We start from the raw sequence: 6,792 nt of genomic DNA on the forward strand, positions 1-6,792 counted from the left end.
ATACTGACCTATGTTATTTGAAGGTCTCTATTGTATAAAGTCATTTAATATAGATAGTCTTGATTATGTTATTAATTAAATGATGCAATTTATGAATGTGCATGTTTGCCTATGTGTGTGGTTGAATTAAAGCATGATATGGGCCTTGTAAGCTCTTTTTAAGGGACAGCTTGAATGTGTTTGAAAAAGTTTTAAATTAAAGTGAAACTATAATCGGTTTTTATACGATGATTAGTGATTAAGTCCGGTAATGCCTCGTACCCTATTCCGGCGTCGAAAATGGGTAAGGGGTGTTACATGGCAAAATTATAATTTTTCCCCTAAACTTTCACATATTTACAAATTAGTTCCTAGGCTCGTAAAATGAAATGTACTCATTTCTTTGTTACCCAAGCCTAGCCGAACTTATAACATGCTCATAACAACCCACATTTCTCATCAAATCATACATCTTACTACTCTTTTTACGAACTTTACAAATAAATTATTTTTAGATGTTTTCATGAAAAACCACTTAGTAAAACATGTTTATCATACATCAAACTTTCATATTCCTCCATTAAACATCAAAATACATGCATGTCACACATGGGTCAATTTTTAAACTTGAACCCTAACCCAAAATAAGGCTAGAAATAGGTAGATCATGCTTTAAGGATCTCAAAAACATAAATAACATTAAAAACCCTAGCTATGGCTCTTCTAATTTTCGGCACACACTTGAAGAAGATGAGCAAATTTTACTTCATTTTTCCCTTTGTATTCTTTTATTAACTAAATGACCAAAATGCCCTTTAATGCCCTTTTTTCAAATTTTCCTAACTATGTCCATTTTTGTCCATAAAAAATAGAAATTGGGCAAATTTCTATTTAAGGACCTCTAATTAATAATCCATGGCAATTTCATGCTTAAAGCTTCTAGGACTCACATTTTGCAACTTTTGGAATTTAGTCCTAAAAGTTAATTTGGGCACTTATTCACAAAATTTATTCACGAAATTTTCAAACAAGCATGCAATTTGACGATCTTTTTATGGTTCACTAAACTAGACTACGATCACGACAAAGGCAAGCGCACCTATCGAATGGTAGTATAGCTATGGTAAGTCCAGAATATCATATCCACAAGGACTAAAAGTACTAGTATTAACTATCTTTCTATTATTTAGCCTAGAATAGAAGGGATTTTGTTTTAATATAAATTTAACTAAACTAATTAACTAATAATCATGACCAAGAGTGAAGAAAATAATCAAATAAACCAATAATAAAGACAATACCCAAGGAAGAATCCACCTAGACTTCACTTATTATTCTGACTCTGAATCAAATGATTTATTCGCTTGTATTGATCTGTAGAAAACCCTAAATTATGCTAATATCTCTTTCGAGACTAAGAACAACAGACTCGAGGTTGATTAATTGAAATCTCTTTCAAGTTAAAACCCCTATTGTCGCATTAACTCGATTCATGGATTCCCTTATTAGATTTGACTCTAATCCAGCAAATTTATGTCGTCCTATCTCTGGGATTGCATGCAACTTTATTTAATTATGGTAGATCTACTCTTAAACAAAGACTTTTTCTCCACTAAATAAGCACATCAACTTGAATTAATATCCTGAAAATATTAAAACAAGTATTAAGAACACATAATTAAGAACAAGAACAAGTATTTATCATTAAATTTAGAACATTAAATAATAAGATCCGTCTTAGGCTTTATCTTCCCTAGGTATCTAGGAATTTAGTTCATAATATAAAAGGAAGACATCTCAAATTTCGATAAACAACAAGACATGAAAAACCCAAATAAACTTTGAGAGAAATTTGAATGGAGATCTTCAATCTTGACGTGGACCTGCTTCTGAGACGATTCCAATGGCTTCCTTCGAGTAATTTTTGCTTTGTACTATGCGTGTTCCTTTAGGTCTGCTTGTAGTGAGTTTATATAGACTTTAGAATACTCAGAAACCCTAAAATTTGGCTTTTTCTGCGTATTTGGGAAGCAGGGAACGATATCGACACGAGATGCCACATGGGCATGTGGCCAGCCCGTGTAAGCTCAGCCCGTGTGGACTTAGTCTTGGTTGTGTGGATCTTTAAATCAGCCCGTTTCATCTGTTTTTGGCCTATTTTCAGCTCCTTTTGTTCTCCTATGCTCTCCTAAGTATAAAACATGAAATTAAATGATTAGAAGCATCTAATTTACTAAATTATATGATAAATCATCCAAAAATATGTTAAGTATAGGATTAAAATGTGTTACTTTTATGGTTTACCACAATCATATCATAGACCTCATAATAATCATAAATAATTATTTCTACTTCAAATTTGTGGTCTCAAAACCACTGTTCTGACTTGGCCCTAATTCGAGATGTTACAACTCTCCCCCTTAGAGATTTTCGTCCCCAAAAATCTTATCGATGAAAAGGTTTGGGTATTGATTTCTCATATTTTCCTCGGTCTCCCATGTAGCCTCTTCAACCCCATGTCTTTTCCATAATACTTTCACAAGGGCAATACTTTTGTTTCTCAACTGTTTGACTTCCTGAGCCAAAATCTTAACATGCTCTTCGCTATAAGTCATATGCAGTCAAATCTCAACCACTGTTGGTGAAATCACATACGAAGGATTAGATCGGTATCGGTGCAACATAGACACATGGAACACATCATGAATTCTTTCCAATTTAGACGGCAAGGCCAACAGATAAGCTATCGGCCTTATCCTTTCGGTAATCTCATACGGTCCAATAAAACGTGGAATTAATTTGCCTTCCCGGCCAAACCTCAAAATTTTCTTCCACGAAGATACTTTCAGGAATACCTTATCACCAACTTGAAACTCAATCTCTTTTCGCTTCAAGTCTACGTAGGATTTCTATCTATCCGAAGTAGCTTTCAAACAATCACGAATTACCTTCACTTTTTCTTCGGTTTCTCTGACTAAATCAACTCCATGAATCTGATTCTCTCTGAGTTCTGTCTAATACAAGGGTGTTCGGCACTTACGCCCATACAATGCCTCATAAGGCACCATTTTTAAACTCGACTCAAAACTATTGTTGTATGCAAATTCGACCAGCGGTAAATACTTTTCCCAACTACCTTTGAACTTAAGAACACAACATCGTAACATATCTTGAAGAATCTGAGTTACCCTTTCGGATTGACCATCAGTTTGTGAATGGAAAGACTAAAATTCAATTTCGTACCGAATGCTTCCTGTAATTTTGTCCAAAACCGCAAAGTGAACCTCGGTTCTCTATTCGATATAATCAACAAAGGCACTCTGTGCAATCTCACAATTTTAGAAATACACAATTTGGCTAACTTATCAAGTGAATAGTCGGTACGTACAAGTATAAAATGAGCTGACTTTGTCAATCGATCTGCAATAACCGATACAACATCTTTCTTTCTCGGTGTCAAAGGTAGACCCGTCACAAAGTCCATAGTAATACGGTCCTATTTCCACTCGGGAACCATTACAGGTTGAAGTAAACCTAAAGGTACTTGGTGTTCGGCTTTCACTTGCTGACAAATCAAACAAAGAAGACGTGAACGAACAGCTCAAAGACAAGTCGAGATGGACCTTGGGAATTAGAATCAAGACCAAGGTAATGAAACCAATCATGTACGAAATCCCATCCTCATTGCTGATGATAAGGATCGATGCATCAAACAATATGTTGTGCCACTATTCAATGAGTTAAATCCAGGAATTAGAAGGCTAGATATTGAGGCAACCCAATACGAATTGAAAGCAGTGATGTTTCAAATGATACAAATGGTGGGGCAATTTAGTGGTATGCCCACAGAAGATCCACATTTCTACCTTCGATTGTTTATAGAGGTCAGTGATTCATTCAAGATAGTCGGTGTGACTAAAGACACACTGAGGTTGAAGTTGTTTCTGTACTCGTTGCGAGATTATGCACAAGCATGGCTCAATTCATTGCCACCAAGTTCCATATCTACATGGTAAGAATTAGCAGAGAGATTTTTGGTTAAGTATTTCCCACCTAGCAAGGATTCTAAGTTGAGGAACGAGATCACAACTTTCCAACAATTGGATGATGAGTCTTTGTATGAGGCTTCGAACTGATTCAAGGAGTTACTGCGTAAGTGTCCTCATCATAGGATTCCTCATTGTACCCAGTTGGAGACATTCTATAATGGTCTCAATGCACATACAAGATTGATGGTAAATGCTTCTGTGAAAGGTGCAATTTTGTCTAAGTCTTATAATGAGGCTTGTGAGATCATCGAGAGGATTGCGAGTAATAACTATCAATGGCCAACCAATCAAACATCTTCAGGAAGATGTGTAGCCCGAGTTCATGAAGCTGATGCCCTCACTTCGATATCAGCTCAGGTATCGTCTATTTCCTCTATATTAAAATAGTTTACCACTAATAGTACTAATAATTTTGTAGCTCAGCCACCAAGTTCGTATGAAGTAGTTTCCTGTGTGTACTATAGGAAAGGTCATTCTTTTGAGAATTGTCCATCAAATCCCAAGTCAGTGTACTATGTGGGGAACCACTATCAAAATAGGAGTGGACAAGGACACCGGTCCAACTTCTATAATCCTTCATGGCATAATCATCCTAACTTTTCTTGGAGCAACCAAGGGAATGGACTAAACCACAACTCATTGCAGCATAGACCCAACCAATCTCAAGGGTTTAATCAGAGCTCCAAGACCACCTCAAGTTGAGGTATCAAATAGTTTGGAGAACTTTTTGAAAGTGTACATGGAAAAGAACAACAGTTTGATCCAAAGCCAAGCAACAACACTGAAAAATTTGGAAACCAAATGGGTTAGTTAGCTACAGAACTTCGTAATAGACCACAAGAAACCTTACCGAATGATACTAAGAATCCAAGAAATTTGCGTAAAAAACATATCAAAGCAGTGGAATTACAAAGTGGTAAAATTCTGGAACCCCGATTGATGGATGTCGAAGATAAGTCCATTGAGAAGAACCAACCAACTGTTGAAATTCCTACACCAAAGGAATCAGGATCTACAAAGACTGAGAAGGTAAATCCTAAATTAGTGAACTCAAATGCTATAACATCTTCATTAGATGCAGATTTACCTACTCAGAAGAGCTGTCCGATTCAACCGAAAGTTCCATCACCTCCATATCTGAAAAGATTATAACAACACAAGCAGAAATAGAAGGTGCAATTCAAGAAGTTTTTGGATGTTCTAAACCAGTTACACATCAATATTCCATTGGTGGAGGCTTTAGAACAAATGTCAAATTATGTGAAGTTTATGAAGGATATACTGTCCAAGAAGAAACGTGTAACACCCTTAACCCGTATCCATTGCTGGACTAGGGTTAAAGGCGTTACCGGACAAATCAGAACATTTTACAAATAACTCATAAACATCATCCACAATCATAATCAAACATTATGATAGAGTCCCTTTTATAGGTCATTAAGACCTTAAACATGATTTAGAAAGGGGTTGGGACTAAACCGAACACAAACAATTGTTTTTAGAAACTTAAACATTTTTTCAAAGTTATATAGGTCACATGCCCGTGTGAACAGGCTGTGTGCCTCACACAGCATTAGACACTCCCATGTGTCTAGGCTGTGTCAAAATAGGGTATACAAACTGACTTGCCCACAAGGCCACCAGACACACCCGTGTGCCTCGCCGTGTGAAAATTAGGGAGCCTACTGACTTAGCCACATAGCTGACCACAAGCCCGTGTGTCAAGCCCGTGGTCGAAACTGACTTGGCCATATGGCCTGGCACACGCCCATGTGTGTGCAACCGTGTGGTTTGTCCAGGCACATTTCAAAATGGCCCTCGAGCAACACAACTGAGACACACACTCGTGTCTCTTCTCGTGTGGGCAAAAATAGGCCATTTATAAGGCCAATTTGCCACCCATTTTGGGTCCTCCCTACAAGCATCAAAACCACATCATTTTATACCAAATTTTCAACCAATTCATAAACAAAACATTTAACATTCATGCCATTTCATTAACAACAATTTCATGCTTGTAACACATACCAAATCATGTCATTCCTTAAGCCAAAAACATGCCAAAACGTATGGTTTATAACCTTAATATGCTCATTCAATATCATACCACATTCTTACCAATTCCACAATTAGCACATACCAAAAACTTACCAAACTTACCAAATCTCTTGGCCATTCATAAACACGTCATATTGATCATATTGCATCACATTTCATATATCAAAATCAAATCATAATCACAACCAAAACCAAGCCATATCACATGGCTAAATATATACATTACAAAACATATTCAAAGTACTTCTAGCCTATACATGCCATACTTTAATATTCACATTTTCAAAAAGGTTCCAAAAAGAAGTTCAATAGTGTGGTGATGATCCTCAACGATCCCCGAGCTCTCAGTAGCTACGATATCTATAAAATAGTTGAAAGACACACAAAGTAAGCTTTTAAAAGCTTAAAAAGCCATATACAAATAAACTTATCATATAACACAATTATAAACCAAACCATTCATGTAATTCATGGCCAAGTACTATCGCTTACTACATAGTTCATACACAATTCACATAATCCCAATTCATTTGCTCATATAGCATATTTTCTCATACTTATATCATATATCATCACTTGCACATGTACTTACCTTTTATTCTCAAACATAATATACACTTCAAATGTACCTGATTCGGTTACACATTTCATATACTCATTCTTTTCTCGGAATGCCCGTTGAACCATTTGGAATCATAAGGATACA

General features: G+C 36.2%; 1 non-coding gene across 1 annotated transcript; it reads right to left on the reverse strand.

The window, feature by feature from the left end:
- Positions 1-4,046: 4,046 nt before the first annotated feature.
- On the reverse strand, positions 4,047-4,153 carry LOC121227134 (small nucleolar RNA R71). The gene has a single exon (XR_005924779.1). It is a non-coding gene; the product is annotated as a small nucleolar RNA R71 (small nucleolar RNA).
- Between the last annotated feature and the right edge of the window lie 2,639 nt (positions 4,154-6,792).

This window comes from Gossypium hirsutum, chromosome A03 (genome assembly GCF_007990345.1).
Source record: "Gossypium hirsutum isolate 1008001.06 chromosome A03, Gossypium_hirsutum_v2.1, whole genome shotgun sequence".
Classification (NCBI taxonomy): Eukaryota; Viridiplantae; Streptophyta; class Magnoliopsida; order Malvales; family Malvaceae; genus Gossypium; species Gossypium hirsutum.